This window comes from Amphibalanus amphitrite, unplaced genomic scaffold (assembly GCF_019059575.1).
Source record: "Amphibalanus amphitrite isolate SeventyFive unplaced genomic scaffold, NRLGWU_Aamphi_draft 000213F_arrow, whole genome shotgun sequence".
NCBI lineage: Eukaryota > Metazoa > Arthropoda > Thecostraca > Balanomorpha > Balanidae > Amphibalanus > Amphibalanus amphitrite.
In genome coordinates, this window is record NW_024881708.1 from 517,135 (window position 1) to 529,071 (window position 11,937).

The 11,937-nt window shown below is 45.9% G+C and overlaps 1 protein-coding gene across 1 annotated transcript in view; it reads right to left on the reverse strand.

Annotated features, from left to right (window-relative positions):
* LOC122385289 (mitochondrial basic amino acids transporter-like) overlaps nucleotides 1-11,778 on the reverse strand; it is a 30,009-nt gene extending 18,231 nt beyond the window's left edge. The window contains exon 1 of the mRNA XM_043373434.1: nucleotides 11,618-11,778. The gene's annotated coding sequence lies outside the window, so the exon portion shown is untranslated. The remainder of the gene's footprint in view (nucleotides 1-11,617) is intronic.
* Nucleotides 11,779-11,937: the final 159 nt, after the last annotated feature.

Below are 11,937 nucleotides of genomic sequence, written 5' to 3' on the forward strand. Positions count from 1 at the left end.
ACATCACACCCATGCCCCCCGATTACAGAGATATACTGCCCATGCTCAGGCGATCTGTTGCAAATTGGTTTTCCAGGTCGTGGAAGGACAGTGGACCGACTCTCCTTAAAGCGGTTAAACCTGACACCGGGGAATGGGAATCATCAAACCGAAAGTCAAGAAGGGAAGAGGTTGCCCTTGCTCGGCTTAGACTAGGGCATACTAGACTGACCCATAGCGGGCTCTTCAACAACTCGAGATTTGAGTTATGCACAACATGCAACAGCCCATTAAGTGTGGTACACATCATCTTACACTGCCGCAAGTACACAATGGACAGACGAAACCTCAGACGACTATGTACTACAATGAATGTTTCTTTCGATCTAACACATCTCCTGAGTGATGAATATCCGGTTCTCATAGAGGCAGTCTGTGATTACCTTCGGAGAACCCAACTGCTAGAACAACTATAGCAGAACGACCTCATCATGATTACACATACTACACACAGATGGTTATCTCACATTGTTGAAACTCATCATACTCCTACTCTCTCTTTCCCATCCTCCATGTCCTTCATGCCCCTGTCAGTCCTAATTTCCTGGTATACCTGTCTCACATTCCCCAGACTCGATTATGACCCACTGGCTTTAGCCAGGCTTTCCAGCCCCGAAGAACAGCAAGACGAATCGAAGAACCGACGCTAATAGTCAAGTCTGACTGATGCGTCGTTAAACAACCAAGAAAACAAACAAACATAACTTAACCCGCGCCCTGCTGGGGGGGGGGGGGTGTTTGAACACCCCCCCTTGTGGTTTTTCGCGAATATCTCAAAAACGGCGGCGCGGAGCGCCGCCGTTTTTGGTACACCTTATCATACAACAATTCTACACATGTTGTGAAAAATTCAGACCAAGGTCATTCAAGGTCAGGTCACCAGGTCACTTGAAGTGACCTCACCTCATAAAAAGTTTCAATGTCTGTCATAACTACACCGAGTGACTGATCGCTTTGAAACTTTCAGCGATTGCTAAGAGCAATAGCATGTACAAAATGTATATCTCAGTATTTTGATATCGATGACCTAAGGTCAGGTCAATTTTGCGACCTCCCCATTATAAGTCAATGGGAGAAAATTGAAATGCGCCTCTTTTGGACGAAAGACATTATAAACACTCCCAAACACTGAATTACAAGTAGTTTAGACACACTGAACATGAAAATGGTGTCCGTGACCCCTGTTTATGCCCTGAGGTCATCTTAGGTCACGAATGGTATCTAACAGTTTTTCGCAAATAACTTTTGATAGAGGCATGCTAGAGCGATGAAAACGCCTTAGATGTGTTCAGCTCGACGATACGGATCGACTGATATGCAACATGACCCTTTCCGGTCAGGTCATGACCTTGACCTGAGGTCAAATTTTCAAGTTGACCTTTCAAGGTCAAGTTATAGTTCATTCGATGCGTCTTGACGAGAAGAACACGATGCCGGTAAAAGTAAGCTCGTACAAGGCTTGGGTCAAAAGTTATTGCAGAAAAACTGTTTCCGAAAAAATCGGCTATTTTTGCAGTTTTTGCCCCCTGCAGGCAAAACCGTTGACGTTAGGCCAAATCTGAGAAAATTACTCAGAAAGGGCGTTAATAGGGCTATCGAATGCGCTTTTCCGCGGCGCTGTAGCTCTATTGGTTCCCGAGTTATGCGTTGGCTTCTTGGAAATTGTCGACATTCGACCTGGAAATCGGCAAAATTTTGCCTTCAATGACCTCTGGTGACCTGACCTTTGACCTGACCAAAAAATTGACCGAAATGATTTCCTCATTATTTTTGACGCTCTTTCGAACGCCGCCTTCCGCGTATCGCTACGTGGCCCAGGAGCCGAGTTAGAAGGGGGGGTGTTCAAACACCCCCCCCCAGCAGGGCGTGGAAATCCAGGACCCCCAGCGGGGCGCGGGTTAAGAGACGGCTTTTTCATATCAATTATTTTACATAAAATCATATTTCAAACCATAAATAATGTTGGACAGCCAAATAAAAGAAACAATACCAATACAGGCTTACAGTTTAAGGCTCGACATTGTGTTGTCTACGATTAGACAGCTGATAACTCATTCCCGTACGTCGTAACTCTATAATGACCTTTGCTTATTGTCACATGTGCGCCGCATTCGCGATTGTTGCCGACGCCTGTTTGCAGGTCAGCCCACTACAGTTGTTATAGGGGAAGCGGGGGTAACACCGCCCCCCTAAGCTTTTCGCCAAAATGAGAGAATATGTGTGAAGTCTCTTGTTAGTTATTGTCTTGGTTACAATATTTAAACATTTTCTCACGTGTTTTAGGTACTTATTTTGCATGCTCCTAAAAGGTTTTCATGTATCACGACTTTTAAAAATACCTTGCATATTTGCCGCCTACAAATTGTGTGGGTAACCCCGCCACCGGTGTTGATGTTAACCCAACCCATTCCTACGAAAGCTTTTAATTGTTCAGAGATCGCGTGCGATGAGTTTCCTGTCGGTAAGTGGTAATTTTCGCAAATAATCGGTAATGGACACCTAAATAGGTATAGGTTCATCAGCTGTTTGCCAGTTTTATACAGCTGGCAAGTGCTTGGTCGGGATGCATGAAAAATATAAAGTAAAAAATCAAATAAGCTGCTTATTCCCGACTTAGGAACATCTACGAACATAAATAAAGCGTGTCTTTGAAGTTTCGTCCCTTATCACGCTACGAACAGGAAACACCGCAACCTCAATCGGGGTAACACCGCCACGGGGTGGCGGTGTTCCCCAATAAGTGATCACAAGCAAAAATCGCCAGCGGCAAGAATGTACTACACGGTTCAAGCAAACCTTTCTTACTGGACAAAGCCGATAAGTTATTTTTCGATGTAATCAAGTAAATCAAAATGAGGCTCTACTTAAAGACATTCAAAAACGCTCCCAACTCATCGAATTTTTATAAGAGAATGTGCATTTTTCTTTAAATGCCCACATTGAGCTTCTATTACACTGAAACACCGGAACACAAATCAGAAGACGCTTACCTTCGTGCGGTTAATAGGAAATAACGGATTTTTACACTTCACATTTCATACTTTCGCCGCCAGATGGGGTGGCGGTGTTTCCCACAGTGGCGGTGTTCCCCCCGCTTCCCCTACATATCGAAAAACCGATAAACTTTTAGGCGAAAAAGGCACTATTCCAGGCCCATTTTTGATTTTCTTTGCGATATTAGGTAAAAACAGAAGCTTCTTATCATAGGAAAAATAAAATGGGAAATCTTTCAAAGGTGGCACACTACCTTTAACCCTCGCCGGCCGAGGGGGGGGGGGGGGGGGGGGCGGGTGCCGCCCCCCCCTATAGGGTTTTTTCGCGATAGCTCCGAACACGCTGGCGATAGAGAGCTGAAACTTGGCATACCTGACCTTTGATTCAAGCCGGATCTTTTGACACCAACCGCATTTTTGGGTCAGGTCAGGTCACTGACCGATGACGTCATAAGTGAACCTCCACGGTATTCAGATGTCGCAACTTCGCAACGCCCTCACTGCCAGAGGCGATGTCACAGGAAAATGAAACTTGCAGGATCTAGTATCCATTATGAGTCTCACAACTTGTATATCTCGGATTTTTCCTAAAGGTCATATGAGGTCAGGTCATTTTCGTGACCTCACCATTATAAGTCAATGGGGAAAAATGAAAACTGCTATTCTGGCGCCGGGAACGATCTCCAACTATCTCAAGCACACAGAATCGTGATTTGATGCACTCCTTGCAAAGTTAGATGCGTCACTTTTGCAATGTTGACCTTGCGTGACGTCATTTATGACGTCATCAAGGTCATATTATTTTTTCGTCAATAACTCTTGATCAAATTGAGCTAGCGAGTTGGGGAAGCCACCAATGGACTCAGGAAGACCTGCCGAATCGAATGATATGCGACATAACCTCTTTCGACCAACTTCGTGACCTGGGGGTGCTGACCTGACCTTGACCTGAGGTCAACACCCCAAGTTGATTTGACCCGAACAAAAAGTATATCATTCGACGCGCCTGAGCGAGGCGAACACGATGCTACCAAACTCGCGGCTCTGCGGCCGTTTTTTGCGAAGTTATTCGCCAAAACCTGAACCGTACCTTGGGGCACTTAACCTTACCTCAGAGGTCACCGGTTGACCTAGGACCTTAAAATCGGGTACCAATCTCTGCGTCTCGTAACGGCGCACACGCTCGTTTTTCCGCGACGCGCTAGCTCCACCAGGGGCGAAACGGCGAGGGGGGTCGTACCCGCCCCCCCCCCCTCCTCGGCCGGCGCGTATGTAGAAAACCAATAGGTCCGGCGAGGGTTAAGACAAGGGTTACCAATCATTTTCATATTTTGGTCCAGGTATCTTCCAACTTCTGATAGTATAAGCTTGTTCAAAGTTAAATTTTTCGGTGATCAATGTAACTGAGATGTCGAATCATATAGAAATAGTTTGTAGACATATTAATTTTCTTACGCTACCATTCCTGGCAGTTCATCCAATCTTGAAATGCCGGGCATGTCATTCTGGTGGGAGTGACGGTTGGAGCTCTGAAAAGGCCTTTAACCCCACACCGAGGTCCGCAGTCCTCGACACCAGTATGCCATCCTCGACATTTCCAGCATTTGCCTCATTTATTGTGGACCAAAAACATCAGGTGTGCGTCCTGAAAACGGATTTAGGAGCCATTTGGTCCACCTGAGGACATATACTCATCATCATGCATACCGGGCTTCTCACAAAAGTCGGATGAATTTTTAATAAATATATTTAAGGATGTGTCAGTGTTACAAAAATAAATCAGGTATCACCTGAAAGCCTGGTTAAAAATGTTTTGTTTCAGGGGATTTCGACCGTCGGCGATCGCCTTATTGAGCCGCGCCGGACCTGTTCGAGATGTCCCCCGTTTCGCTCGATGCAAAGTTAAGCCCGGCGCAGCGCGGCCTCTGTTGCAGCACGGCATAACCCTCGCGGGCCCGGGGGGGGGGGCGTTTTTCGCCCCCCCTAGCGAATATTTGCGATAACTCCCGAACGCTTAGGGATAGGAAGGCGAAACTTTCAGTACCTTTTCTCCCATCAATTTGACATCTTCTGAAGTAAAAAATTTGGACCTAGCCCCCTTGATGACGTCACAAGGTCCATTTTTCTAGACCCCTGCACGGCAAACTTCGGCGTCACAGACGCAAACTTCAAATAGCTGCTAAAAATAGAGTTTTAGAGATAAAGACAAATTACGAGCACGGCTGTGTAGCGTTTGACCTAGAGAAAAATAGAAAAATAGTTTTGGTGACCTGAGGTCAGAGGTCAGGTCAACGACCCCGAAATGTGGTTTTAGTTTTTCGCAAATAACTTCGACAAAAATGGTCCTAGAGCTACGGCAGTGGTACCATCGCATTCGCCTTGTCAAGCCGCGTCGAATGATATATATTTTGTTCGGAAAAGGTCAAGTTTCATGTTGACCTCATGTGACCTCGAATGACCTCTGGTTGACCTTGACACATGAAAGGTCGTTTATGATGGATTTGTACCCGCTGATCACGAATCTGGCATCTATTTTCCTCTAAGCCTTCATTTAGAGCTTCCGGAGGGCAAAATTGTCTTATTTATTATTACTAACTTAATAGGTGAAATAGCCTCTAGCAGGGATACTCTTGTGTGACCTTGACCTTTGGGCAGCCTTGTATCGTAAGATGAACCACAAATAGGGAACTGATAAGCCTCAAAACATTTCAAAACATCTTGGAAGTTAGCACGCAAGATGTGCGAAAAAGTGCCAAGTTTGAGGTCAATTTTGAGCGTGACCTTGACCTTGACCTTTGATTTAGAGCACATTTTCAGAATCCTCAGATTCTCTTCTTTCGTTTGACACCCAATTTTGCCGGTTTGATGCAGCCTGCCGTCCTCTAGAAGGCTTACTTTGAGATCACTACACATGTGCCGGTTTTGGCCTTTGACCTTGACCTCTGACCTTGAAAATTGACCTGAGGTCAAAAATTTTAGGTGCATTAGAATCGTCTCGTAAGGACCTTTCGTTTGGTATCGCTTTTGTTTCCGTAGCTCTCTTATTTACGTAGTTAGACAGGGGGGCGAAAAACGCCCCCCCCCCGGGCTGCGGTGGTTGGGATTACCCCCCCGGGCCCGGCCGGGATAAGGAAGGTGGCAGCTGCGCACTGCCGACCTCACTGCACCCTTCAGGTCTTTGGGACTTCTTGGGTGGTTTCGGTACACCTGGGACTTGAGGTGGTCCTACAGGAAAAAGTCCGGTGGGGTCAAGTCCGGGGAGCTCGCTGGTCACAGATGTGTCTCAAACCTCGAGATCACACGCTGCCCGGAGCGCTCCTGCACCCAATCCCGGTTTTCTTTAGCGGTATTGGCCGTGGAAACGTCTAGTCTAGCTGGAACTATTGGCATTTGAGTGCTTCAGGATCGCTGCCCATTGTGGTCTGCAGGACACTCCAAAAATTTGTCAGGGTCATCCGGTATCGCTGACCGTTGACAGCCTGGGTAGCGCATCTCTCACACGAGCGACGTTCGCCGGGCTTCTTTGATTGGGTTTGCGGCCGCCACTATGTTCTTTGAACCAGCAGTTAACCTTTCCTCGGCCTAGAAACTTTCAACGATGTGGAATATAGCATTTCAAGATGGTGTTCGCTTTGCAAAAAAAAAAAAGATTGCGGAAGTTCCGTTGTGTTGAAACGACCGACTTATTCTGAAAGTAGAGTTTCTTTGAGTTTGCTTTTGCGTCTTAAGACCACAGTGTCATTTTTTAAACTCAACAAGTATGGTATCATACAAATCTCCTAAAAATGTGCTTTCTTTTCACGTGCATTTGTTTCGTTTAAATGTTGTTTCCAGTCCACTATCTGCAAAAGAAATTGGTCCGACTTTTGTGAGAAGCCCGGTATAAAATTCAACTTAGGCTTGTGATAACAATCGTCGTGCAATGTTCACTCTGACTGCTTCAAAATGACATTTTTCATCCTAATTCAATATATCCTGATTTTTCATGCTGATTTAATTTTTGCTATAATAAATTTATTGAAACAAATAAGAGCACGACTTAGCTAAAACATTTGTGATTTTATAGTAGTACAGTCGGAGTCGATAACCATTAAAACACTCATTCCTCACTTTGAAATCCTCCAATGCCCCGCGAAATCTGGTGGATTTCAACATTGAATGCCTATTGCCTATATATGGCCTTGATTGAATGAACAGCTTTATTAAAATACATACCGATGCCAGATAAAATGTTTCCCCATGGGATAGAAACAAGGTCTTGATTCAAGTCCATGGTAGGGAACAATTATTGTGCGATAAAGGTCCCATGAATATTTGAGGATTTTTAGCATTCAACGTTTCATATCGTGCTTTAGTGTTTTTCCACAATGGTTATGAAATGCTGTGTTCCAGGATGCGTAGGGCAGTCAAAGTGCAGCTTTCACAAATTTCCTAAGGATCCTGCCTTGACCACCAAGTGAATTGAAGCACTGGGAAAGCCTCCAGATTGGCTCCCTACGGATAACAACAGAGTGTGCTCCTCCCATTTCGACCCTGCCGTGATTATAAGATATGGTTCCAGTGTTCGGCTGTTGAAATGTGCCGTACCAAGAAAAGAAGCGCTGGTCATTGAGAAGGATAGTGTGTTGGATGACCACACCTACGCCCTACCAAACGCAAAAGTGCTGAAAAGACGCAAAGGATTGCGCTAATCAACACATTCATTCCGAGAAATGTTTTCATTTAGATACCTTCTACTCAGTTCCATTGCTGCTTGCCAGCTGCGTTCTTTCGCGCTCCACCACTCGTCCACCATTTGATCGGTTGAAAACAAAAGGCGCCGGAAGGGGGGTCGTTCGCCTTACGTATGCGTTTCACGTTTCGCGCTTATCTTGCATCCTTGAGAGATTTGTGTCACTGCCTCCGCCGTCAAATACACAGGGCCGTGCAATTGTTTACAGGCGAGCTGCCTTGACAGCCTATCTTCCGACGACGAGATGCGGGATGCGTCTGTTCCATTATTGAACACCGGTCATCTGACGACCACGCACAACGCGCGTGCTTGGAAAGTTACAGTGGGTACTCGTAGTGTGACCAGTGACTTTCTGAGAGACTGAGGCCGAGTGTTTGTGCGTAAGTGGCGTAAGCAGTGTGGTCAGCTTGATCGGACGGCAAAACCGGCGCATGCTATTGGGCGGTGTTTGAATGAAGGCCGTTTGCTTCTTGTGCAATGTGTACCTATAGGCATTTTTATCATGTTTGAGTTTATTATTTTGAAGGAAGTAGGAACTTGCATGTGTTTGAATTGTGCATTATCTACTATTTTCATTCTGCGAATGATAAAGGGAGCTTATCTCTGTATCTATGTTATCCTCCCCTGCCATTTATCCACGCTTTGCCTGCCATAATCAGATGAGGATGCAATGATTTGACCGCAGTGCATTTTAAATGGAAGCGGCATAAGTTCCTTAACTTAAGTTTATGGACCTTTCGAGCGACAGTTTATTACGAGCGAACGAGCGCAGCGAGCGAAGCGAAGTCTTTTCAATATAACGGAAAAATCTCAGAGCGGCCCGGCCCGGTCCGGCCCGGCCCGGCCTGGCGTGTAACGCTTTTGAGAGGCTTATATCTCAGCAACCGCTGGACCGATTGGCCTGCGGTCTTCTTTGCTGGGTAGCCCCATCCCTTCTACCCCGTAATTGACTACTTTTAAAACATCTCAGTGACCGTCGTGGCACGTGCCACGTGAAAAGTCAAGGGTGTTCAAGCTGTTTTGCAAAAGTAGTGATTTTGAGAGGCTCATATCTCAGCAGCCGCTTGGGCGATTGTCTTGCGGTAATTTTTATAGGGTAGCTGCATCCCTTCTACCAAAGGTCGGATACTCTTGATCTATGTGAGTGACCCCCACTGCACGTGCAAAATACAAAAAGAAGAGGTGCCAAATTTGTTCCCATTTCAATAACTCTGTAATTACTGGGGCGATTTCGCTGAAACTTGGCATACAGGTAGGCACCCACCAGGCAATGCATTCCCATGTGTTGCGGTTAGGGTGCTACTGCACGTGCGCACGTGCAGGGGGCGTTTCCAGATCTTGAGAACGGCTGGGCCGATTGCGCTCAAGTTTGGTACACGGTTGGGGACCGGTTAGTAGGGTGCCGTGCAAAAGTCATTTTGGACCCCCTTTGCACGTGCGCACGTGCAGAATGCCGCTTCCAGATCTCAGGAACGGCTGGGCCGATTGCGTTCAAATTTGGCACACCGCTAGCGACCGGTTAGAAGGGTGCTTTGCACAAGCCCGTTGGAAGTACCCTCTCGCCCTTCCGCACGTGCAGGGCTCACTGTCTCGCTCGCTCGTTCTTCGCCCAAAAGGCGTTTTACTGGTAAATTATAATTCTTCGCTATCTAACCGCAGATATGGTTGAGGATGTAATGCAATCTTCACGTTGGCCATAAACTATGCTGTTTTGAACTCCAGACTCCAGTTGTCACTCGCTACGGATCAAAGAGATACTTGTTTGTATCCGCCTTTTGTTCGTTTTTTTTTTCTTGGTAACTACCTATAGTCTGACAAACCATATGGCCTTTGACAAACCTAAGAAAGAAGGGATTTGAAGTGCAACCGCTGCTGATGCACGTGCCTTTATATTGTCTAAAAAATATCCGAGAACATTTCTCTCTCAGCTTTTTACATACATTTTCTCCGAGCCTTAACATTGTCAGTTATCAAAACACGTGCAAAGTGATTCAGGCGCTTGAACTCTGATCTTCCTTAGATTTTTTGCAGACACTCGTATTCTGTGCAGTGTGCACCATTGGCATTTAGTACCTTTTGATTTTTCCGATCCCTTTTGTCTTTTGACGATGTGCCCAGTGCCATTTTTCATATTTAACCCGCGCGGGGCTGGGGGGGGGGGGGGTAAATTTTACCCTCCTCGCGAATTTTTGCAATATCTCAAAAACGGCGGCGCGCAGCGCCGCCAAACTTTCAGTACCTTTTCTTACATCAATTTGACACGTTCCCTGAAAATTTGAGCGAAATCCGTCGGAAAATTTTTGAGAAATTGACGTTTAGTGACGTCATGTTCGCCATTTTCGCCTCAAAAACGGCAAAAGTTCAAACGCCGCTAACATCTTCATTTTTAAAGGAATCAAGACGTAACAAAAAAGGATATACGTAATTCTACTTTGTCTATCGGTTTTTTGTCTATCGGCTATCTCGGTTTTTTGAAAATTTTGGATTTTGGCCCAATTTTTTTCAAAAAACTGACTTTTTTGGGAAAATAACTATAAAATCCAAAATTTTGAGTTAATCGAAAAAACCGGAATATATGTCAGAGAAGTGGTCTATATGCACCTACATACCAAGTTTTAGAAGAATCGGTTCAAAAATGTGGGAGTTATTCAAAATTGTATGACGTCACGACACACAAAAATTTTGAAAAATGACTTTTTTGGAAGTTCTAGACCTCGTACGGAAACAAAAATAGCACCATTCGATTCGCCGTGAAAAACTGCATCAGATAGACACCTTTTTAGGCCCTAACAACCAACTTCAAAATATGACCTCACTTGACCTGACCTTGACCTGACCTCGACCTGAAATTCATCCAGAGGTGGTCCATATCACTTATTGAGTGTGCCTACTGAATTCTATAAGTAAAATGACCCATAAAACATGTGTCGCACATGCCATTTTCTATATTTTATTTTTGGTGACCTGACCTGACCTTGACCTTGACCTCTGAATGATATTGTATGCAACGAATATTGTCTTGGTAGCCTAAGAACACGTTTTGGGCGATCAGTCTCAGTCCATGACTCCATCCTTCGGCAACTACGGTTCAAGGCCGATACTGTAGGAACTTGCAATTTGTACCCTTGACCTGACCTTGACCTTGACCTCAAACTTAAAATTAAGTACATGTTTATAGTTGTTCGTGATGAGATCTTTCGATTGGCGTTTGAATTTTCCAAATCGGACCATTAGTTCGGGAGATAACAGGGGGGGTAAAATTTACCCCCCCCCCCAGCCCCGCGCGTTCGGCTGGAGACCCCAGCCCCGCGCGGGTTAAGTTATGTACCATTCACAGGAAAAGATAATATAAAAGTGTGTTTTGCTCCGATTTGTTACAAAGGATGTCTGTAAATGAATGACTTCACGAAGCTGAGATTTGGGCGGGCGTTCTAGTTACTTACTTATGATCTTCATTGCGTATATTTTGTAATGAGTGCAGAACATGTATTTTGTACCTACATACGTTTGTGCATATGGGTATGCTTTGAACGAAGAGTTAGTCAGATTAACAATGTGGTTAGAGTGACCCTCGCAACTAAACTGGAGAATTCTTACAAAGTGCATCAAGTGTTAGCTACTCAAAAATCAAGTAGGTCGGAAGTCACTGGTTCTGGTTGGTATTTGGTTTGGTATCGGTATTCCGATTTTCCGTAACTGACATCACTAATTGTTAGATTGAACCGACACCGGCCTCAGAATGGCGTAACCATTAGGTAGCTCTATGATCTGATTCGAAATCCGCCCGAATTCGTTTGTGATGACGTTAGCGTTGCACACTGCCCAACCCTGCTAGCTAGGGTATTCCCCTTACCGTAAATGTGCGCGCGAGTGCCCGTTTGGTGGGCCAGGAGGGCGGCTAGGTTCCCCGTCGTGGCGACCGGCGTCCGACAGGTAGACAAAACGACCCTGGCCAGCGACCCGCGCTGACCGTCACTCTCCACTGCCGCCTCCGAGCCGCCGCCGGTGACCCCACCGTCACCACCGAGCATGTCTCATTAATTCATAACCAGCGGCGCAACCGGCAGCGCAGCGCACGTGCCATTGGTGGGGGTGTGTCCGGCGGCAGCCAATCAGCGCGCGCGCCGCCCGCCGACGACGTGACGTCACGAGGGCGTACTGCGCAGGCGCGGA